General features: G+C 34.8%; 1 protein-coding gene and 1 long non-coding RNA gene across 3 annotated transcripts in view; both read left to right on the top strand.

The window, feature by feature from the left end:
* LOC145667995 (zinc finger MYM-type protein 1-like) overlaps positions 1–22,244 on the top strand; it is a 126,764-nt gene extending 104,520 nt beyond the window's left edge. Inside the window, exon 2 of the mRNA XM_081735438.1 lies at positions 21,733–22,244. The gene's annotated coding sequence lies outside the window, so the exon portion shown is untranslated. The remainder of the gene's footprint in view (positions 1–21,732) is intronic.
* Positions 22,245–24,068: 1,824 nt separating this feature from the next.
* Positions 24,069–24,776, top strand: part of LOC145667994 (uncharacterized) — a 267,045-nt gene continuing 266,337 nt past the window's right edge. For both annotated transcript variants that reach the window (XR_014127934.1, XR_014127933.1), the window contains exon 1: positions 24,069–24,772. This is a non-coding gene — a long non-coding RNA (uncharacterized LOC145667994). The remainder of the gene's footprint in view (positions 24,773–24,776) is intronic.

The raw sequence follows: 24,776 nt of genomic DNA, 5'->3' as shown, positions 1-24,776 counted from the left end.
TTGTCCACGTAAAATAACTGATGCCACAAACTATCTTTGTATTTGCATTCATTCATTCATTATTATTACATTAATATAACAATCTTCTATTGCAATCGTATTTAACATCCCTTCATGTTTCAACATGATCATCATTCAATAGGTGAATGTTCTTTTGCATTCGCGTTCAATGGCCTCATATGTTCTACCATTCGTAATGTAAAACTTTCCTTGTATTCATTATTAACAAACTATCATAAAACTTGTTTTTTATTAGTCTGTCTCCAACCTGTGATGTTTATCTTCCACGTTCCCCAATCTTTCTTTTATGTTTTCGCCGACAATGTCTTTTGTTCACATCGCCAAAGTTATTTCTATTAGTTTGTCCCCAATTTGTGATGTTTATCTCCCACGTTCGCAATCTTCCTTTTGTTCACCTACCGCGGCGCCAAAGTTATTTCTATCAGTCTGGCAGTATTCTGTAATGTTTACCGAACGTGTCAACGGTCTTCCTTTGTATTTAAATTCAAGTTTTAGCAACGCCCTGCAAGCACACATCATCACTCCTACCCAACCGGTTTTCCAAAAGCGCGCGAAAAGTTCAGTTCATGTCTTAAGTTCATCAGCAACAGACGTACGAAAACCACGCTCTGTATATGTACCAACATATTGTATCATACCGTACACGAGCTTTTACCACGTTCACTGAATATAATCACACAGTGTTCGAGTAATAATTACGATCCGACAAATTTAAAAAGTCCCGCATGAATAAATATTTCCCTCCCATCAAACAGTGTTCACCTCCGATGTTAAGGGTCCCGGGTTCAATCCAAATACGTATCAAATAAACTTTACACATTATAAGTGTTCTCACCTAATAAAATGGTTTCCTACCACTTTTTAAAATATTTTCGAAATTATTGGTAGGTTCCCACTTTCTATATACTTTTAAGATCTTTCTTTGTAAAGCAATTTATTCTCTCACATATTGTTCGAACATCTTATTTTTTAACAAATAAAATAATCACCATCTCCTTTAGCCTAACAGGTATAATTGTGGGACTCAAATATTTCATTTTTCCAAATTATATATATATATTTCTCAATGTAAGTTTCTATTAGTCAAATCCATTTGTATAATATCTTTTATTCTCTCACATATTGTTCGAACATCTTATTTGCTCCGATTAATTTATTAGGAGAATATCTTTTTATTCTCTCACATATTGCTCGTGTAATATATTCAATATTAATTTAATCACTACTACGGATTATTAATTTAATCACTACTACGAATTATTAATTTAATCACTACTACGGATTATTAATTTAATCACTACTACGGAAGTAACTGATACAGAATGACGTATCATCATATCAACAGATTTAATTCAAATTTCCATTATTATTTTTAAAAATATCCAGTATAAAGTCTCTACAGACACACATACAAACTCGAAAAAGAGCACATGACCTTTCCATGTCAGCACAACTAAATAAAGAAACACACGTAAGCAGGTCATCAAACCATAATAACATACACGCCCCCCTCTGACAACATCCATTAAAGGAACATGTTAGAACATAATTATTACGTAAAGTACCGTTAACATTCTTCCTTTCGGGTAGAAAAGTTCGTCTCCAACTACTAATGTGGTATATCTATAGCTTGTCAATATCTCTTCTCTCAGATCGGCTTTCGAAATAATGGAATCTAATGCCCTGAGTAGCAGTAAAAAGCTCGTGTAACTCATTGCTTCTCTTACGATTATAATTCCTGTTCCGTCACATGTCCACAGAGATCGTAAATCATCACGTGCTCCTTTCTTTTGACAATCAAATAAAGACATCGAAATAAAGTCATTAATTTTGCTCTTGAAGTTGATGTACAGTTGCAGTGCGTTCTTCGCCGAAACTTGTTCGTAATTTATCCAAATAATTGTTAGTACATTTTACAATTTCATCAATCACGGCTATATCGATAAATTTCGAAAAAAAAAACTGTTTACTCAGTGATACCCTTAGCAGTAAACTTCGGTTCTAGATTCTTTTTCACAATGTTTTTACACTTTGTCTTTGCTGATGCTGCCAGTTACTATTTACATTTTGTTTTCCTGTCTTTCCCAATGAAACAATATTTTCACTGTAACTTTAATTCACATCCATATCGTTTCCATCTGAATCTGCATCTACACTGTTCTTATCTGCTTCACTATCATGATCAATATAATCTTCATTCACTTTTTCATTACTTCAATCCGCATCTCTTTCAGCAGCCACTAATTTTCGATAGTTAACATCAGACTGATCATTAATATTGTCAAGCCACTTCTCTATCTCACTTCTATTCAAGAAGCGAGACGTTGCTTAGAAAAACAAAACTTCACTCATAAACAATAATTATCACATTAACGATCGCACGTTGGAAAATTTCAAACTCCATAAAAATATATGGTTGCTAGTGTTATCACGGAACTACTCGCGCGTTTGAAAAAAAGCAAACGCAGACGAAACTATTTCCTCAACCTGTACTGGAAGCTACTACAATTGCAGCACGTCAGCGAGCTTTAGGGTGAAAGAGGGGAAGGAGCCACTTGAGGAATTGCAGTGAGGGTGACTCTGCTAATGCGACCCCATTCGTAAAAATCATTAGTTTTTACTCACCTGTTTGCTTTTTTCCAACAGCGCGAGTGACAAAAGGTTAAAATTATTTAACTTTTCGGATGCATATGTGGTTTCAAAGGTGCACAATGAATGACACAAGATAATTCCATTGACTGAGAGAGTAAAACCTCATGCATGATGTCCTGGCGCATGATTTAATTCCATGATCTCTCGAGTGCTAAGCCAAGGCTATACCAGCTGAAAGTGAAAGTGTTTAGGATTTTACGTCCTTTTTCAACGAGGACCTACAGTTTAAAGTGGGATCCGAACCACTCCATTCAAGGTGAGCTCCCGGCGGGAATCGATCCCGCGACCACTCGAGTGAGCCCGATATACCGGCGGAGCAACGAAAAATTAATTTGTACTCCATTTATAGTTTCATTATTAGTATGCATTTGGACTTTCCATGTGTTTTTTTTCTTTTTGCACTTGTTTTCAGGTTTTCAGCAGATAAGGGATTTTGTCGTGAAAAATGTTCTTGTTATTTTTCTGCAGAACTTTTCGCACTTTATAAAGAAATCTTTTGCTCCCAGATCCACTGTTATCCACAACATGAATAGTGTCTTCGTATTCACGCTCTTATCATTTTATAGAAAATAACTTAAATCTAATAAACCTACTTACCTATTTTCTAAATTTAAATTTCTTGGAGATACTTATTGGCTAATACCCACTTCAAAGGAAATACCACCTTGCTGTTCAAGTCATTATTTTTATCAAGTCCTTTTGGCTATGAAAATGTTCTTTCAGTTCGAAAAATGCGTCTACAGTATCGCGTTTACATAAGAAAGCATTGATTCGACTTGTAGCTTTTTTTCTGCCCTTGAAAAGTTTTGTCTGATGCTCAAGTGCTTTTTGATTCGGATGTCTTCAAATCATATATGTTCAAATCAAGATTTTGACTGAAGTCAACGTCAACACGATGTTTCACAGCACAAGCTTTATATATGAAAGAGACGTATTTCTTTAATTATTTTCTCTTTTCCTCTTTATATAGTTTTACATTTATAACATGTTCTCTTGTTTCTCTTATGTGTCCATTCTCCCCTGGTGAAAAATAATGGTTTACTTTGAGAATGAATTTGTAAAATTAAAAAAAAAATGTGGAAATTGTTGAGTGAAAGAAAATGTCATTCCGTAACTCTGCCATTTTTAAATAAGGAAATAAAATAACTCATCTAAGGGAACCCCCGTTACTTCAAAGCACTCGCCTTCGGTGCACGTGGTAGACGTCTGCTGGGGCCGGAATTTTTAGCCCAGGGTCGGCCCGGCTCGTGAGTTTATAATGTGAGGTCCGACCCGAGTCCGAAATATGTTTTAGCATTTAGGCCCGAGCTCATGTGGTAATCAAATGAGCTCGAAATAAACCCGAATTACATAAACTTTATAATTTACTAAAAATTATATTTTTTTAATTTACAGCAATTAGAAGTTTAATTTTGCAGATCTGCTTTAGAAAGTTCTTAAGAAAGAAAGGTCCAAACGTCCAATAAATTTCGTTGTACAGTACATTTAGAAAGTTAGGCCCCAAAAGGCCCGAGAAATATGATTGTATATTTAAAAATTTACGGCCCAGCCCGGGCCCGAAGTGATATATGCTTTGTAGGCCCGAGTCCGGCCCGCGGATTGCACTTTATCCTGTAAGTCCAGTCTCTATATAGTCTCGCTGTTGGGTAAAGACGTTTACAAACCTAACAAACGAATTTTCCCTTTGAGTGTATTCCCTCGTGACATGCTTATCATGAGAATTGCTGTTTTATAAAGAAATTTGCCATATGAATTTCATTTAGCGGTATGAGAGTAATACACTTACCGTTAGCGTTGTTTTCAAATATTGGAATTGGTGATACGATTCCAAATGAATAAGAACAGTAGAATTGTATATTTTCTTCTATTCATTTGGGGCTGCCACAGTTCGATTCATTGGTCATAGATACGAGGGTCTAAAGAAGAGGAGTAAGCAACACTACAACTCATCCACCCCCAATGAAAGGATGACAACCTTTGTTGCCAAATGTCAACCATCGCTGAAGAGCCACTGTACTGTTCTAGAGAAAGCGACCTATTGCCTCGTTACTTTGCATATATCCGTGGAAAATATTTAGTAATATTTATGTAAATATATCAATTGTACTGTATATATATACATTATTTGTTGTTTTTAGTGCGGAAGTTCTATTTGCAGAGTTTAAGTTATTGTCGTGTGATTGTGTGTGTATATATTTGTGTATCGTCTCAAGATTTGCTGTGTGTGTGCGTGTTCGTGTTTGTGTTTCATCCCCCTTTTATGCTTCTTGTATATAGTATTGTTTTTTTGTAAACATTTAATTGTAAATAATGGAACCATCAACATATGTGCAGTCACAGGGGAAAAAAGCGTATTCTTAAAAGTGGAGAGCGACAAATTATTAATAATGTTTATTCATATTTCCGCTCACAAGAACAGGAAGGGGAAGAAAAACTTTCGTACGGGAGGCTGTGGATAAAACTGCTGCGGCCACTCTCGTTGCGAAATCCACTGTGTATGATATAAGAAAGCAGCATTTAATGAACAACGGGAGATTAGAAACCCCACACAAAGACAGAAAAAGTGAAAAGCGAATGACACGTGTTGACATTTACGACAATTTTACCCGGGAAACTATAAGGCGGAAAGTACATGAATTTTTCAGAAAGAATGAACTCCCAACAGTGCAAAATGTGTTGGTAATTGTGCAGAATGGTCCCTCAGCTCCCAAACATTTCACGATCCACTTTGTACCGCCTACTACGAGAAATGGGTTTTAAATTTTTAAGAAATAAAAGAAATTCGCTCTTGATCGACAGGGAAGACATTATTGCTTGGAAATACAGGTACCTAACAGCCATAAAAAAAAATAATTTACACGGATGAAACTTGGTCGAATCAGGGGCACACCAAAAACGAAAGGTTGGTTGATACGAAAATAAAATCTGAGGAGCAAGCTTGGCGAGAGGGTCTTTCAACGGGAGCAAAAGCTCCCTCTGGGAAGGGAGGAAGGGTGATACTGGTTCATGCAGGATCAGAAGATGGTTTTGTTCCAGGCGCTGAACTGATTTTTCGAGGCCAAAAAGATAAAAAGAACCAAGAATATCATTCGGAAATGGATTCCAGGGTATGCGAAAAATATTTCAAAGAAAGGTTACTTCCTAATATTCCCCCTAAGTCTGTTATAGTGATGGATAATGCCCCCAGTCATTCGGAGAAAAGTGATGAAGTGCCGACAAAAAGAACTTAAAAAGCAGACACTCAAGAATGGTTGACCGAAAAAAAGTATTTCCTGGGATTCATCTCTGAATAAATGTGAACTTCTTGAAATAGTGGATCGTGAGCGTATTCAACACGTGACGTATAAGCTTGACGAGATAGCTCAAAGTGCCGGACATGAGGTATTGAGGACTCCGCCGTATCACTGTGAGTTAAATCCGATAGAATTGATATGGGCGTCTGTGAAGGGTGAAATCGCGGCGCGTAAGTCAAAATTTAAATTGGCTGATACAGAACAATTGATGAAAAACGCTGTACAAAATATCATTCCAGAGCAGTGGAAAAACGCTGTACACCACGTACAAACGGTTGAGAATTATATGTGGGAGACCGACGGACTTGCTGAAATACTGCATGATCGTGTAGCGGTTAATTTGGAAACTGATGACGAAAGTGATGAAGAAATTGTGAGTGAGTGCAGCGATGATCTCGGTGTGGATATCTTGGAAGAGGACGAATGAATAGATAAACAGTGACTAACATAGCTGCCATTTGTAAGTACATTTTTTTTTCTAATTTAGTAGAAATGATGTTTTGTACATTTGGATTTCTCGATTCTCGAAAAGCAAAGTTAGAGAAATGATGAATTGTGAACCATCCAGGCCCGTAGCCAGTCCCCAAGATTTAATGAAAGTAGGGGAATTTAGGATGGATACATTTATTATTATTATTATTATTATTTCTCTTCTCTTTCTGACCGGTGTCTGATTCCCATATACACTTTACATATTATAAATTGGCTTTTATGCGGGTGTACCCAAGAAAGGTGCTTTATTTATTCGTTCGTTCTTGCCCTCAGAACCAAAAATAATTCTCCTTATAGCGTCATATTTTGCGTAACTTAATTAAATTTCTTATCGAGCATTACATAGCATTTCATAAAAAAAGTACCTTCAGTTTTCTATAAAGTGGGTCTCAAATCATTGCGCTCAATAAATTACAGTTGAATCGAACTCGATCACTCTATGCACAGCAGAGCCTCAGCCAGATGCTCTCTCTCTCCCTCGCACGAGTAGCTAAACGAATTGTCTATTCTGCGTTTATGACGAAGTGACAACGCTGAAAGTTGGCGAGTGGGTGAAGAGGAGCGGCATCGAGGCACGAAGTGCTCTGATGAAAAGGTGAAATCCAGTATAAAGTGAAGATGCTAATATGAGATGAAGTTAATGTTCCAACGTTTTAAAATATGTTTTATACTATTACTTTTTCTTAAAAATGATTTTAGTGATATATAACGTATATTTTACTTGGGCCCGATAATCATCATCAGTATGTTCTAAATAGATGTTCACATCACAATATTTTAAAAAATATTTGACCTAATATATTTCGGGAAGCAATTTCATCTGTATATAAGCTTGAACTGGAAATGAAACAATCAGTAGGATAAGTTGTGTTCTGCTAATCATTAAAAAATCACAATAGTCTTCGTTGAAATGTCCGTTGTTGTGCAGAAAACCGTACAATGTTTCTGAAATTTCTAGTCACTTCCACTATTTGGGTTTAGGAACAACCAACAACAAGACAGTGCATTTGGTTCTTTCCCTTATAAATATAAAATAAATTAAACAGTAAATATAAAATTCTGGATGTAATTTTCTAATATGTATGATCCCTGGAAATATATGCAGTGCCTGAATCCCCCCAAGAAAATATCCCTGAAATTGTAATGAACATCGGAAAGGCTTTAAATGTACACATTGATGAAACAATGATCGATGCTTTTCATCGGTTAAAGAAATTCAATAATCGACCTACTACTGGTATTATAGTTAAGTTTGTCCGGAGACATCATAAAGAGTTATTTCTTTCACAAAGAAAAGTAAAGAGAAACCTGTCTACAATTGATATAGGTATAAATAGTGACAATCCAATATATATTAATCAATCCTTGGTCTCAACCAGGAAAATATTGTTTGCTAAGGCAAAGCAGCTGCAACGTGATAAAAACTATAAATATCTGTGGGTAGATTGTAGTGGGAAAGTTAAAATCAGGAAAGGTGACCAAAGCTCCATTCATGTAATCTCCTCAGAGGAGGACTTAGACAAACTACAGGGTTAAATTTGTTGTGCTTTGGTCATAAAATCCTTATTAATTTCATTATAATTGTACCTTTTCATGTATATAATGGTTTTTGTTATCTCACTGATATCAATTGGTTAATATTTATAAATACTCGTATAGGAGATGGAGTACAAAATTAACTGTCATTATATTATCAAAATGTTAGGGGTCTCAGGACCAAAACTCACCTTTTTCTCAAAAACAGATTAAGTAGTAACTATGATGTTATAGCCTTAACAGAAACATTTTTGAATACTGATGTTAAGACTGCTGAATTATTCGATAACAGGTATAATGTTTTTAGAAATGATAGAGACCTTACGTTATCAGGTAAATCTGGACGCAAAGAAAATATTATAATTTTAGGAAAGCTGATTTTTACAAACTCTACTGTACACTGCGTGATTATGACTGGAAAAACCTATATGATTTCGATAGTGTTGACTTAGCATTAATCTTTCTATATGATTCTTTATATAAATGTTTTGATAAATGTATACCAATATGTACGCAAGTTAGGTGTCTAGGTATCCGGTATGGTTTACCAGAGAAATAATTCAAACTATTAAAATTAAGAAAAAATGTGCTAAAAAGCGTAAATTCTCTAGGTATTATGACGAAAGATTCAGGAACTTAAGATCTGAATTAAAACAGCTTATACATAGAGCTTATGATGATTACATAGAACAACTCCGAATGAATGTCAATGATAATATAAAACGTTTTTGGTCATTTGTAAATACCAAACAACAACATAACGTAAGAAATCTAGTGTACACTTTGAATAACGAGAACTTTTCCCAAGGCAATATTTCAAACGGTTTTGCAAAATATTTTTCTTAAGTTTACAGTCAAACCAACTTTAGTTATAAAGTTAACGATGTTCTTGGAGATTTTCCGAACATACATCACAAACTTGATATTTTGCATTTTAACTATGTTGCTTCAGATGAGGTTAAAAGTGCTATTAAGCATCTCAAACCCAAACAATCTTGTGGCCCAGATGGAATTCCTTCTTACGTTATTAAAGCATGTGGAGATGTTCTATGGGAACAAATTAAATTTATTATTAATTTGTCATTGAAAACTAATATTTTTCCTCAAAAATGGAAAGAAACGAAAATAACTTCAATTTTGAAATCAGGTAATTCGAACGTTATGACAAATTATAGGCCTATTTCAATAATTAATTCAATGTGTAAAGTATATGAATACATACTATACGAAAAAGTGTTTAATCATGTGAAAATTTGCATTTCTCCAAATCAACATGGCTTTTTCCCTAACAGATCAACAGTAACAAACTTGTTGGAATTCTCACAGGAGATCTACAATTGTTTTGAAAAAAAGGAACAAATGGATGTAATATATTTGGACTTTGCTAAGGCTTTTGACAAAATAGATCATGAAATATAAATAAAGAAACTTATAACATTCGGATTATCCAAAAATTTAATTATTTTGTTTCTATCTTATTTACATAATAGAAATCAATATGTAGAGTTTCAACAAGAAATTTCTTATCAGTTTGTAATTTCATCTGGTGTTCCGCAAGGTTCCAATCTTGGTCATTTGTTGTTTTTAATTCTAATTAATGATTTGCCTGAGGTTGTAGAAAATTCCAATTGTTTGTTATTTGGCGACGATGTAAAGATTTATAAATCAGTTACCGTTGAAGAAGATAGCAAAATTTTACAACAAAACTTGAATAAAATCATAGATTGGTGTGGTTTAAATAAACTACAACTGAACGTAAATAAGTGTAAAAGTGTAACCTTTAATAGAAAAAACAAATTAGTTAAATATGTATACAAAATTAATAATATCCAAATAGAGAATGTTACATCGATTAGAGATCTTGGTGTAATTTTTGATTGTAAATTAACATTTGGTAATCATTTAGTTAGTGTTATAGACTCAGCAAATAGAGCCTTAGGCTTTGTTATCAGAAACACAAAAATATTTTCACAACCATCAGTAATTATCAAGTTATATGCAACCCTAATTAGAAGCAAATTAGAGTATGCGTCGGTAATCTGGATCCAAGCAATTGAGGTGATTCAAAACAAATTTTTGAGATATTTATATTATAAAACATTTAAACCAGATTCAACAACATACTTGTCAGTGTCACTTTTACGCTCGTTATTCAACCTAAGTAGCTTAAAGGATAGAAGAATTGTACATTCTCTTATTATTTTAAGAAATATATTGACAAATAGAATTAATATTTCAACACTGTTGCTACACATCCCTTTCTATGTACCAAGGTATCGCTCCAGAAATCAAAACATCTTTTATATGCCTATATCGAAAAGTTCAACTCATGCACACTCACCTATTATACGAATGCTGAGAGTCTATAGTAAATTAAATGATAGGATAGACCTATTTTCAGATGGAAAAGTTAAATTTGTTAAACTTCTCTATGAAATACTGAATAATGACCATGTATGATCTATTACTATTTGTTAACGTACTGGTATATATTATATATATGTATATTATTGTTCTCGTGGCTGGATTGTACATTCTTTCCTTTTTATTTTTTAGTATTTTTTTCTTTTATTTTTTCTCTTTCCGTGTTTTATTTTTCTTCTTTGTAAAGTCATGTTACCATCAAGTATGTAAGTCAAGAAGGTATGTTGTGGGTGTATGCCTGTGTACTTTCATATAAATAAATAAATTAATTAATTAAATTAATCCCTTTGTTATTCCTCATTATATATATAACGTGGCCATATACTTCAAAGTGAATGGGAACAAAATTATTGTGTTTTATGCTCTCATGCCTGGAATAACAAGGATCACAGAAACTATCATATAACGTCTGTGATTTTACATTATACCAACATTCCTGCTGATTGTGATTTAGTGATTCCTTCCTAAGTTTAACTTAAGGTAAGTTTCAACATACACGTATATATATATATATATATATATATATATAGGGTGTTAATTAATTTTAAGACGTGATTCCTCTCATCAAAATAAGAGGAAACCTTCAGGTGGGCATATGAAGAAAAGCTTACAGCTTCAGAACTCGGGCTATCCAAAATCACAAAAAAGACAACTTTCAGGAGGGAATATTTCGAATTTGAGAAAGTGTGGATAGCGGTCCTTATTAGCGTATAGGAAAACATGCATACGTACTCCAGAAATGCACATTTCGTTAAAGTTCAATGGGTGTACAGAGTATTCCCTGCGGGGTGAAATTTCCAGACATGCCATCAACCGAATTTTGAGATTTGCTCTGATTTTATGATTGTCCCAATCTAGGCAAACAATAAGTCTTATTAGCAGTGAATGAAGAATTATGAGTGGTGGTGTCAGGAGTGTTCAGGAGGGTCAGCAGCACGGTCTCTCGTACTCTAGGAAACGCATGCTGCGTTGTTATCTTTCGCGCTTATAAATGAACTAAACGTCAAATGTTCCGTGACAAATTACACCGCATCACACGTTACTGTGAACACACAAAACATGGAGTCAGCGGTTCCTAACACCTCTATCTTCCCTGGAAAGCACTGGATGTCCACTGTCGCTAAGGATTACCTCCTGTTTACTTTGGACCCTCCTTGAAATCAGTATTTTTCTGAAAACTCTATTGAAAGCATATCTGAGAATTACACCATGTAGGGAATAATCTGTACATCTATTTAAAATTGATGAAAAATGACATTTTGGAATGTGTATGTGTGGCTTCCTTTACGCCGATAAGGACCATTATCTAGTTTCTGGAATTGGAAATAGGACGTGTTGAAATTTGGCTTCTGTCGCAATTTTGGGCAGCCCTAACTCCGAAACTATACACTTTTGTCTATAGGTCCATATGACCTTTTTCTATTTTTTGATGTGTGGAATCACCTCTTACAGTTTGTCAATATTGTTGATTAACATGCTCGATATATATGCGTGTGTGTCTGTGTGTGTGTGCGTGTGCTTATAAAAGCTGAAATGCTTGGTCTTTACATGGGAAGAATAGGTTTATGGGAAATATTTGAATTCCCTTCCCTTGAAATTATTTAATTTAATAAAATTGTAATTACAAAAATAAAGAGAATACTCTACTTTTGGCGGGAATGTTAAAGTGACTTAAGCCACAAAATACACATTTGATAAAATTGACGCAATTAGAAAACTGAGCTTGATCTCTCTTCCAAAATTCATTTCAAACCAGTGAGACCTTCCCCCAAATCGAAAAGCTACGAATTGAAGAAAAGAATCTCAGCTATTAAGATATTTTATTTTTCATCTCCTCTCCAGCCTCTTCCAGCCAGTATAGAGTTTGACTTAAACGGCATTGAAAGCTTTACATTTGATTTCAATGACCTCAAACACTATTGATAAGATAGGTAATTTGCATTAGATTTTAATATCGCACCTTCTGAATCCCTGTCTTTAGAGTGCCTCGCTTCCAGCTTATATTTTCCACATTGGAAATCATATGTCTAGAAGTTTGGTTAGTATACAAGTCTGGTTTACAAATCAGTTTAGAGGGCCGGAAAATTGTTAATTACGATACCAATAGGGTCGATTTTGATTATTGTTTTAACGTGATCATTCAGCACACTGCGAGGTGCTTGTTTTTCTTGAATAGCTCGTTCAACTTATCAAGCCCTATCTGATCATTTTTGGGAATATCTCAAAAGGCACCTCTACGAAACTAATGTAGAGAGGGAAGATACATTCCTTGGACGATTCTTCAATGCAAGTGGTATCATCTGAATATTTGAATATTTGGGTGCATTCGACGAAACCTTCAGTGGTATTGTTATACATAGATCAATGGCAGCGAAACATTTAATGAAAATCGGTAACTTTATTGCCTACCATTAGATTATATTAACTGTTTTAAGAGATAGAAATGATTTTATTTTTCTTTTCTTTAGAAGGTAGTTTCGACTTCTTTGGTTTACAATAGCCACGGGACTGGTTAGCTAGGTTTATTTTGAAATATTTTCTTTCTCTTTTCCAGGATGTCTCATTTCATGGGAGTATATTTCCAGAATCACTTTTGTTCCTTCTCGAGATGTATATTTCAACGGGCTACAATTACTTGCTACTGCTTTCGCAAACTTCCATACCATGTATTTGTTTCATTTTGAAATTATCTGTTGTAAATACCTAAACTCACATTTTTTGTGATTTCTCACAACCATGTAAATCTTTTCCACAACCATATTAGGCCTACTATTCAGTACGAAACTCATTCCTTAGCAGACCGAAATTATTATCCTCATTAGTTATTAAACATCTTTCTACTCGAAACAATTTTCCCGTGTGCAATTGAAAATTGTTCGTCTCATTAATTGTAACTGAAGTGCAAGTTACAGTTTTCACCCTCGATTCAAATATATTATTACAATAATAAACTCTCAAGAAATATTGAAATAATGGATATTATTTCTCCGGAAATTTTACGTTCTTTTACGTTGAGGAAAATATAAGTCATCAATAAGGAACTTGGTTTCTTGTTCACAAACCAATAATATTAGCAACTAAGAGTGTTGAATTTGTTAAAACTAGAGTGTTCGCGCGAATTGCTATTGTAGTCCAGTGGGTTTCAGTTTTCTAGCATCTGAGGGTTGGCAACACTTGTGACCTTGAGCGGTCGTCTATCTTCCACCCCTATTTCTAGAACACCATTAGTCGAGTGATAGCACCCAAAGTCAACGCACTGATATGGATTGTTATTTTCCCATGGACTACAATTGTAATCCGTGCGAGTACTGACGTAACAGTTTGTTTTCTGCCTAAGGTTTTTACTGTTCTTGTTTTGAACGTATTGTTTCATATTTTTCGCTCAAATATATGTGTATATGTTCGTTTAAAATGTCAGAGCAAGAACGAGAACAAATACGACAGTGGCTAACAGAAACTGAAAGTGACGACGAAAGTTTTTTGGGTATAGAAGAGAAAGACGAAATAGAGGAAGATTTTATCGAAAGACATCATTGAAACTTTGAAGAAAGTGGTAGTGACGATTTGGAAGAAATAGAAGATGAAGAAAGGAACGAGGTTATCCAGGAAAACAGGTTTCACTGGGAATTTTACATTGGCAAGGACAGAATTACCAGATGGTATGCAATGCAACCAAGGAATACACGAACACAGCGTCATAGCATCATCCCTACTTTGCATATATATGGTCCTCGAAATGAAGGTAAAAATGCAAATAATCATCTAAAAGCGATTGAATGCTTTCTGGAGACTGAAATAATACAGAAAGTAGTCGACAAGAGTTGAACAAATCAGAAATTCCGTCATGTTTTCTTGCTGACAGAGACAGAGAAGTGTGTTCAACTCTTTTCGGATTCCAAGCTAACTGCTGCTTGGTTTCCTATGTTCCTAAAAAGAACCAAGCTGTCTTGATGATCTCAACAATGCATGACACAAAGGCAATAGATGAGAACAGTGGTGAAGAAAAAAACAGTACTTATTACATCATACAAGAACACTAAATTTGGAGTTGACATATTGGACAAGTTGTGTCGCCATATGATACAGCCAGGAACTCTCGAAGATAACCACTCACTCTCTTCTTCCACCTGTTAAACGTTGCCGGAGTAAACGCACTTATTGTTTTTAGAGCAAATAACAATGATGCTATTATCAACTGTGAGACTTTTTGCACACTGTGGCTATCTAACTTATCAAACCTGAAGTGAACAGACGCATCCATCTACAAATGATACAGAGAGGAATAGACCATCGAGGATGACTTTTATTGAAGATTCCTGTAATTCCTGCTCCCCCACCCCCAAATGATGGAACATTAGGACAGTGTCATCTTTGTGGAAGAGGAAGAAACAAGAGTACCCGAAATAGATGTTTCAGGTGCGGTAAGTGGGTCTGCCCTGACCACCATCAGGTTGTTTGTACTGACTGAAACACCCAAAATTGTGCCTAGGTTTGACCTTGTTTTCATGTGTTAATGTGAAATTTTCAAACAATATAAAAACTTTTTCATTTTCGTATAACAGTTATTAACAAGTTAAATGCAAATTTCCTCTTTTATTTCAATTTTAAACCAAATTACAAGAAAATAAATGAACATTTACAAAACTATAGTAAATATATATACGCATTGTAAAGGTTTGGCTTCTAATCCTTTTTGCATATTAAAAAACATAATGTATGTACTGAAATGTATTCTTTATTGCTTGTAAAACCCTAGCGATTGAGTAACCACTAATATATATCGCACTGGTGCCCACTCCCTCATGTCCATGACGCACCCCCCTCAATTGTCTATCCGTAGGTGTTTTTCCATGAAAAAAAAACTTTTCGATTAATTTTTACACCCCCTCAAACATATTTATATAAAATTTTAACACCCCAAATATTTCAATGACGCAATTTGCGTCATAGCCCCTCTTTGTGGGCACCTCTGCATATAGATATTTATCAAATGGACTCGGTCGTGATCCGCGAAAGCACTCATGTTTCAACAATTTCATGCGAGTACTGTAGTGTTAATAATAGACTTTATTTTGCTACTCTTAGGGGTCAATGGTGTGATATTATTGCTTTAAATGCACATGACCCAACAGAACATAAGGAGAACTACATAAAACACAGTGTTTTACGAAGAAGTAGAACGGACATTTCACAACTTTCGCGATGGCGTATGAAAATTTTCTTAGTGCATTTCAATGCGAAGGTAGGACGAGGGGATATTTTCAAACCGATCATATGGAACGAAAGTCTGCATAAGGAAAGCAATGACAAGGAAACTAGAGTAGTGAACTTTGCAACATCCGAAAACTTTAACGAGAAGAGTACAAAATTATCACATCGTATAGCTCAGAAACATACTAGAACCTCACCTGACGGAGAACACATAATCTAATTAATTATACTTTAGTAAATAGAAGAAGACAATCTAGTATAATTGATGTTCGATCGTTTAGAGGAAATGATTCTGACATTGATCACTAGCTGGTGCGAGCGATAACAAGAGAGAGATTATCATTGTATAAGGGAAATACTCAAGATCTCAAAACGGACAGATTTAATTTGAAGAAATTAGAAAAAAGCCAGGTGGAGGAGTACTAACAGGCTGAAGTTTCGAATATATTGCAGGTTTTTATAAGATTCGGAATACACAAAGGTTGACGATACAGGGATTGAAATTAGAGATAGTAACAAAACAAAAGTTGGGACACTGGGAAATCCTTAGGGATAAAACATGGTTTGAACAGGAATGCATTAAACTAGGAAAGAAGTGATAACTGGCAAAATTACGTTGGCTATAAAATCCGAGTAAGGTAACTACACAAAATTACGAAGGTATCAGGCAATAACCTTCAAAACTTTTAGAACAAGGAACTGGGATTTTTGAAAGCTAAAATTTTGGAACTTGAAGGTAGTAGTAACAAACCATTCGGGACAGGTATGAGTGGATCGAGAAATTTAGGAAAACTATCAACCGCTTGCCTATACATTAAAGAAAACCGACGGAACATTTCTCTCTGATACGAATGACATCTTATATTGGTGGGAAAAAAAATTGACGATTTTCTTAACACGCAGGCAAAATAAATAATAATGTGCGTGCGGAATGGGAAATAGACACCCCAGAACCATATATTCGAAAACGTAACCGAATGGAAGTAGAGGTCGCTATAAACATTAAGAAACATAAATCTCTGATTCTAAACTGAATTCAGGGAGAATTAATGTTAGCTGAACCAAAAGATTGTTGAACAAGACATACACATTTATTCTCTTTATCTGGAACAAGAGTACGGTAGAATTACCACAAGAGTAGATAAAATGAATCCTTCTCCCAATTCACAAGAAAGGCGACAAAACTGATTGCAATACTTTTCAAGGCATCTCTTTTCTCTCAACAACCTATGAAACCCTTTCAAATATTCTAGTAACAAATTCTCAGAATTCATGTCTCGAAAAGAAATAACAAGTGTTCAATTGAGTTAGGCCTAGGGATTGAAATAGCATTGAACTTATCTCCGATCCTCCTCAATCTATGGCACAACAGCTCTACCTGTGTGAATATACATATTACAATCGTAAAGTATGATATCATTGTCGAAAATAACATTGAGACAGTCGAAAATATATTGTAATTTAAACAATGACAATCATGGATAATAACACGATTGCTTATATAGATTATATGAACATTTGGAGCATGACTTGTAGATCATGCGCTAATTTGGGCTGCGTCCATCCACAAAAGAAAATGCAAAAAGAAACGTGACTAAGAAAAATGTATACTGATTATATAAAATGTTTCAAGTCATTATCCTTTTATCTTGTATGCTTGAGCCTTGATAAAGATTTGTGGTACTCTGTCACTGTTTTCGTTCAAATAACCCGACGACCCATGTCCATGTCACGGAATTGTACGCGAAATATGGTAGTCGAAAAAGGGATTGAAACTTATTCCTCGAGTTTCAGCGACACTTGCAATGTGGTAATTAGCAAACATTCCCTTTTAATAGACCACTGAAACATTTCTTCTAAGCATCAATCTTCTTCAGTTATGCGTTTAACAGTGAATATTCATTATACTTTATAAGTCTGTATATCCAACAAACTGTTGTCTTTCTCGCAGTACTAAATATAACAGCAATTCATTTTATTCAATCAACTTTTCAGTTTAAAATATGTTGCAGTTAGACAAATGCGCTCATGAAAGTTGATTAACACCCATCCATCAACAATCTTCTGCTCAGCGGCGTGCCGTCAAGGGGACTAGGGGACTAGGCTAGTCCCCTGGCATTTTAATTAAAGCATTTTGTGATAAATATATACCAAAGAAAACGAAAACATTGTTTGTATTTCTCTATTTCCGTAAAATAACACTATTTCAATTGTTCTGACACAACTTTAGTCAGCGCCCGTGTGCTGGGTGCGACAACGAAGTGGAGATCGGAAACGCTCGGGTTTTAATCGGCTTTTCTCGGGAAAGGGAACAGGGTCCAGAGAGCTAGTCCTCATATTATGTTGTCTAAGCTCTAAGCACGGGCGTTCTGTCGTAAGCGAATTTAATGCTCGTTTGCTTTTTACAGTTAATAGTTTTAATGCAATCAAATTTACAGTATTAATCTTGACACTTTAAGAGATCTAGTGAAGTGTGAACTTTTTAGATTATCAATATATTTTGAAAATGACTCGAAGAATAAAGTATGGAAGGGGACTCGTTTGAAAAACCGAGTCCCTTGCAGCAAAGCGATGGCGCAAGCAGCGATATTACTTCAATTGGTACGGGAGACAGTAGGGGTGGGGATCGGCCGTTTCAGTGTTGTATTCTGGACTAATTATTCATCGTATTATTTGGATTCCTTAATTTTCAAGAAAAGCAACAAGTAATAACCAGTGGTAGAACAACTCCAAGCATTTCCATTCAGACAAAAATGAAAGATTATATACATATCAAAACGAATTATTTTGCTTCTTCAAAATAGTTAACTGCATGTAAGACAAGAAACAAACTGTATTGCTGGTCTTGTATTCTGTTCCACATAGAAAAGGACGTGTGGAATAATGATGGCTTTTGTGACATGAACAATTTTCACAAACCCAAGTTGCGCCACGAAAAGTGTTATTCACACCTGTCCACAATAACTAAATTGAAAACTTTCGGGAAACCAGAATTGATTTTCAATTGAGCGAGCAATGCAGAATTTGATTCAAACCGAGAACTAATGAACCGATTGATTTATGCCTCTTGTTTTATGGCTAAACTAGAGCTATCATTTAGAGGTCATAACGAACAGGAAGATTCTGTCAATTAGGGAAACTATATTGAAATAATTCAGTTACATTTTAAGTAAGATACTAAATGGACTTGCAGGGGCGCCCGAAGAAAATGTTCTAGGGAGGGGCCCATCTCCATGGATGCTATATTGCGTCTGGTATTTGTGGTATTTAATATACGTGGTTTGCTATATTTCGTATACATTTTCGTGAGCCAGAGGAAGGCCCGGGCCCCACCCTGCCCTCTCGTTTGGGCGCCCATGTTGACTTGTCATCTTCACAGCACAGAAGTCTTTAAAGGAACATCAAACAGGATTCAGAATGATATTATTAAATGTGTTGGTGACGTAATTCTGGATAAAATTAAGTCCGAATTAAACAATACACTTTCTACAGTAATAATGTTGGACAAAACTACGGACATTGCAAAGATCTCTCAACATTCATTCGGTACGTGAAAGACGGCAATATTCATGAAAGATTTATTTGTTTTGCGGATGCTACTAGTGATTGCACTGCGACTGCTCTAAGTGCAGGGGCGTATCCAGGGGGCTGATCGGGGCGATTGCCCCCGCAGAAGAGGAAACTTTCTGATTTTATATATATAAATAAATCCCATCCCAAAATTTGGAACTCTTAAAAGTAGCAGTATGGCAACCCATCGTCCCCTCCCAGAAGTCGGTCCTGGATCCGCCCCTGTCTAAGTGAGCATGCTTTCCAAGTTCACTCTCACTTTAATTGTAAGCAAAAGCTTGTAGCACTAGGTTATTAATGGAGCTGCCACATTTTCTGGACATTTGAACGGTTTACAATGTTTTGTGAAAAGGTGTTTGAGTGCACTCACCATGCACTGCTATGCTCACAGACTCGATGTCGTTGATCCACAGTCTGTTAATCACATCAAGGAATGTAAAATATTTTTTAGAATAAGTGGCATTCCAAATTTCTTTTCATATTCATTGAAACGCTGTAACGCGCTTGCTGAACCAGAAGTAATTAAGCGATTTCCAACAGTTAAGAATAAGAATAAGAATAAGAATTATTTATTGTCGTTAAACAACATGATGTTGTAATAGACAACGTCAAAATTTAAGTTTGCGTACATATAATATTTACAATTTTAATTAATCCATACAATATTTTATATTTTACCTGGTACCACTTTTCTATTCTAATACTGAAATTTCTTCCGTAAATTCTGAAATACTATATATACACTTTTCTAAGAGCCACTTTTTACAAAAACATTTAAAATTTTTAATCTCCATTTCTCTCACTCTAGGTGGCAATAGATTATACAATTTCATCCCTATATATTTATAACTATTTTGAGTTTTGCACAGCCGTACATGGGGAATATTTATTTCATTTTTGCGCCTTGTATTGTGTGAATGAACACTACTTCGAGTAACATAATTTGTACAGTTTTCTTTGATATAAATAAGGCACGATAATATGTACAAGGACGGGATGGTCATTATTTCAAAATCTTTGAAAAAATGTCTACATGATTCTCTCTCTGGAATTCCTGTTATCGTTCTTATCGCTCTTTTTTGCCACTTAAATACTGTTTGTGCTCCGGAAGAATTACCCCATAATAGTATGCCATACGACAGATGAGAGTGAAAGAAAGCATAATATGCAGTGATTAATAGACTTTTACTTACAGATATTTTCAATTTACGTAACACATATACTGCCCTTGATAATTTTTTACAAAGTTGCATAGTATGCACATTCCAGTTTAATTTCGTATCTAAGTATATCCCTAATAGATTAACTGAGGAGCATTCTTTTGTATCAGTTGTGGAGCTGCTGAGATGAAAGTATAACTTCTCTGTTTTATTATGGTTCAAATTTAATTTATTGTGAAACAGCCAATCAGTAGATTTATCTATTGCTTTATTATTTTTCGTGTGTATTGCGTTGATATTATTATCTTTCGTTATAAATGTAGTGTCATCGGCATACATAACAGTGGTTTCTAATAAGTAGTCAGGTAAATCGTTAATGTATACCAGAAATAGAAAAGGTCCAATGACACTTCCCTGTGGCACTCCTGTTAATATATCAAGTACGTTTGACTGTTTATTTTGTACACACACAACTTGTTTTCTACTTTCAAGATAAGACCTGATCAATAGGAGCTCAGTTTCTCTGATCCCATAATACTGTAATTTCTGAATCAATATTTCATGTGAAACAGTATCAAAAGCCTTACTTAAATCTAATAATGTTGCGCAAGCGAATGAACTGTTTTCAAAGGCATCAATTACCTCAGATACAACTTTTTCAACAGCTTTAGTTGTGGACATACCTTTCCGAAACCCATATTGTGCACAGTTAATGAGATTGTTATTTTCAAAGTACAGAGTTAGTTGTTCTTTCATGCAATGTTCAATAATTTTTGATACAATTGGTACGAGAGATATTGGTCTGTAGTTGCTGGGACAGTTTTTGTCCCCTTTTTTATGTATGGGAATAGTAACCGCAATCTTAAGACAATCTGGGAACACTCCTTCTACTAGTATCCAATTAATTAAGTGTGTAAGGGGTTCCACTATTACGTCTATAATATTTTTAATTGTACTATTAGTAAACCCATAATAATCCTCGCTACCAGATGTCTTAAACTTACGAACCACTGACAAAATTGCTTCAGGTGTTACGTTTGTCCATTTAAATGTCAAGTTACTAGTTTGATTTCTACATGAACTTAGAATACTTTTGAAGTCTATAACATCGTTTTCTGCGGACTTAGAGATACTGCTTGTATTACCATTTACATACTTAGCACTACTTACAAAGAATTCATTAAAAGTGTCAGGGGATATTGATATTGAGTCATTTTCTTTTCGTACCCCTATTTCCCTGTTTATAATTGTCCACCCTGCTTTACATTTATTTGTATGGTTTACAATAAAATTGTCGTTTGCCTTAATTTTTGCCGCACTTATTTCCTTTCTGTAGCGTCTTTTAGCTCTGATGTATTTTTCTTTTCCCACAGGACAGCCCGATTTAGCCCTATTATACCAAGCAATGACAACCTTACGAAGCTCCAATATAAGCGAAGTTGCCAATATAAGATGGAATTACAATTCCAGAATTGTGAATGCAGTAAATGAAAATCAAATACAACTCTTACGGTGTTCTGAGAAGATTGTAGAGGATTCAGATAATTGCGACATAGAAGCTTTCATGACTACAAAAAAATGTGTGAGTTATCATTGAAGGATTTCGATTTTGCATTTTTACTAAAATTTTTCAGTCATTTTTTTTCGCGCACGGATATACTATTCAACATTCTTTAAAGTAAAACCTTGGATGTGAAATATTGCATCCAAAAAGTACAAAAGATGGTATCTCAACTTAGAAATGCAAGAAACGATTTTGAAGAGACTTATAGAAAAGTAGAATTGGATGACAACGGGAACCTTCTAATAAAAGACGTAGACTAAAGTAGATGACTCAACAGATCCAAAAATTAAATATATGCGTCTCTTCAATGATATTATTGATACTGCGATTGGACAAATGGAGGTGAGATTTCAAGATCTCATTGAGTTACAATTTCTTGAGCTGTTAGATTTAAAGAATTTTCAGTGCTTCAAATCACGATTTCCTGATTGTTTTTGACCCTTAAATCGTTACAGGAGTTTTTTTTTGTTTTAATTTTAACAATTTGCGGAATGAATTAATATAGGTTTACAGACTCTTAGATTTTTCAAATAAAACTGTGGCTGAAATTATCCATTTCTTGAAAGAAAGAGGCTTGGTAGAAGAAGCGTTTACAGAAACATATAAATTGTGTTATTTGGTGTCAACAATACTAGTCAGGACCTCCACTGTACAGCACACATTCTCTTCGAACCTAGTCCCCTGTGAGAAAAGTCACGGCACGCCACTGCTTCTGTTGCAGTCGTCGTCTAACTGCTCTTAACATAAATCTCTGCAACGTCTAAAACTTATATTTCTGCATTAAATTAATATATGCTAATGAAATGAATTATAGATAAAACTAACATGTACCAGGTGCTATTTGATTCCATTTTCTGTTTTCGGATATGTCTCATATGCTGTTTGTAGACGATCCAAGAAAGCTTGAACAAGAGTCTTGTTCAAGACCATTCAAGACTATTTGATGAAAAAGACGTCAGCACTGACGTCATTTTTGTCTTGAATTCAATAGTTTCGTTCAAAAGATTTAGTTTCGGTCCTGTTCTAAACAATTCAATTCAAGAGCATTCAATATCCAATCATCGCTCGAATTGAGTGCAGGAAAATACTAAACAACTATGATAGCGTCGTGAGACAGCGCCAGTTCTTGAATAAATATCGTTTTATTACTTTCTTCCATAATTATCTGATGTTTAAAGTGTGCTTATAATAATAATAAACAAAAGCTAATATCTGGACTCGAAGATATTGTTAGTATTTTTGTTGATAATATACACGATTTATGTAGTTACAGTGTTTGCATGCCCATAACTATTGTTAAATTTTGAGGCAATGATAGGTTTAAGTGTTAATTTGAGAATATACAAGAATATCGGGTGAGGAGTTCATCAAATAATATATATATGACTTTTCTTGCTTTAATAAGACGTTTTGTACTTCTTTAATCTGGGATAATAAAAAAAATAATTGTGTACAGATTGATATTATGCTCGCAAGCTGAAGTGACCTGGAAATTATTACACGTTATCCTATCACAAAATATGCAACTATTTTATTACAGAATTCACACGTAGTATTTCAGGAGTTATTTCTCAAGGTAGGAGTAACTTTCATGCTTGCAGGTTAATTTTACGAGGACTTTCCCGTAAGGTACACATGCGTATCCAGACATGCCACATATAGGAAAGTGAAAAAACTCACTAAAATCAAGAATGGTATTTAACAGTGTCAGGGCAGGAACATACAAAGGGGCCCATGCGAGGGTACGTCCGTCGGGAGCAGGCGCGTCATTGACGGAGGTTATAGTGCAAGAAATATAAGCATAAGAATAGTGCAACAAACCCTTTACATCATATTAATTCATTTGAACTCAACTATACCCCTTGTAATGATTTGCTACTGGTAACAATAAACTGCTATACATAAAATACTTGTTTCCTACATTATACTGGCTTGTTCCGACGGTGGAAATTATTATCCCAAAGAATCGTGTTTCATACGCACTCATACATTTTACCAGTAAAATTAATATTTGTTTGAAGGGTTATTCTTAACCAGTGTCAAATATGGGATAGGTTTGTGAAGAAAGTGTGATGCAGATATGGGTGGTAAGTCCGAGGGCTGAAAAAATATTTTATCATTGCTTCGTTTGATTTCCTACGTTTTCAGCCTTTTCTTTAACAGTCTTCGATACTACAGCATAAATAACATCAAAAGGTAATCATTGCTTCGTGATACAATTTTGAGAAACAGTTAATTATTTTCTTTCTGAGTGTGATTCTGGCAACAATACGCCATTTGAAGAATCAGGTTTTTAGAAAGCTTAGTACAGGGATTTTATATCTAAGCAGCACATTACTCTTTTAACTTAAGCTACTCTAACCCGCATTTAATGTAAAAGGGTCAACATACTTAGTGAAAATTCGAAGGGGTTGCTATAAAATCAGTTGACCTGTTTTCTAAGTGATTTAATATACTGGTGTTCCATTAAGTTCCAAATGCTTGCAGAAAGTTAGGAAATATATGCTAATATTATAACTATTCCTGCGGAGGTCTAAACTAAATCAGTGCGCAGTTTCTCTTTCATTTGTTTTCATAGTTTCAGTCACTTGTTTTAGACTGCCACCTATTAACAAATATATAAAACATGATTCAATACCTCTATGATGGTGTAAAAGTTGTTTCAAGACCATTCGAGACACTTGAACAAGTGTCTTCAACAAAACTCCTTTAAACGTGTAAATTTGAGGTATTGAATGGTCTTGTTCAAGCCTTCTTGGATCGTCTATAAACAGTAATATCTAGAAAGTACTGTATGTTTTCTGGAGGTGATTGCGTTCGTGCCCTCTTCTCAGTGTATATGAATTGAGGTAC

Source organism: Thermobia domestica, chromosome 13, assembly GCF_964235325.1.
Source record: "Thermobia domestica chromosome 13, izTheDome1.hap1.1, whole genome shotgun sequence".
In the NCBI taxonomy this organism is placed as follows: Eukaryota; Metazoa; Arthropoda; class Insecta; order Zygentoma; family Lepismatidae; genus Thermobia; species Thermobia domestica.
The sequence above is the reverse complement of the archived record's forward strand: the minus strand, read 5'-3'. Positions and strand labels throughout refer to the sequence as shown.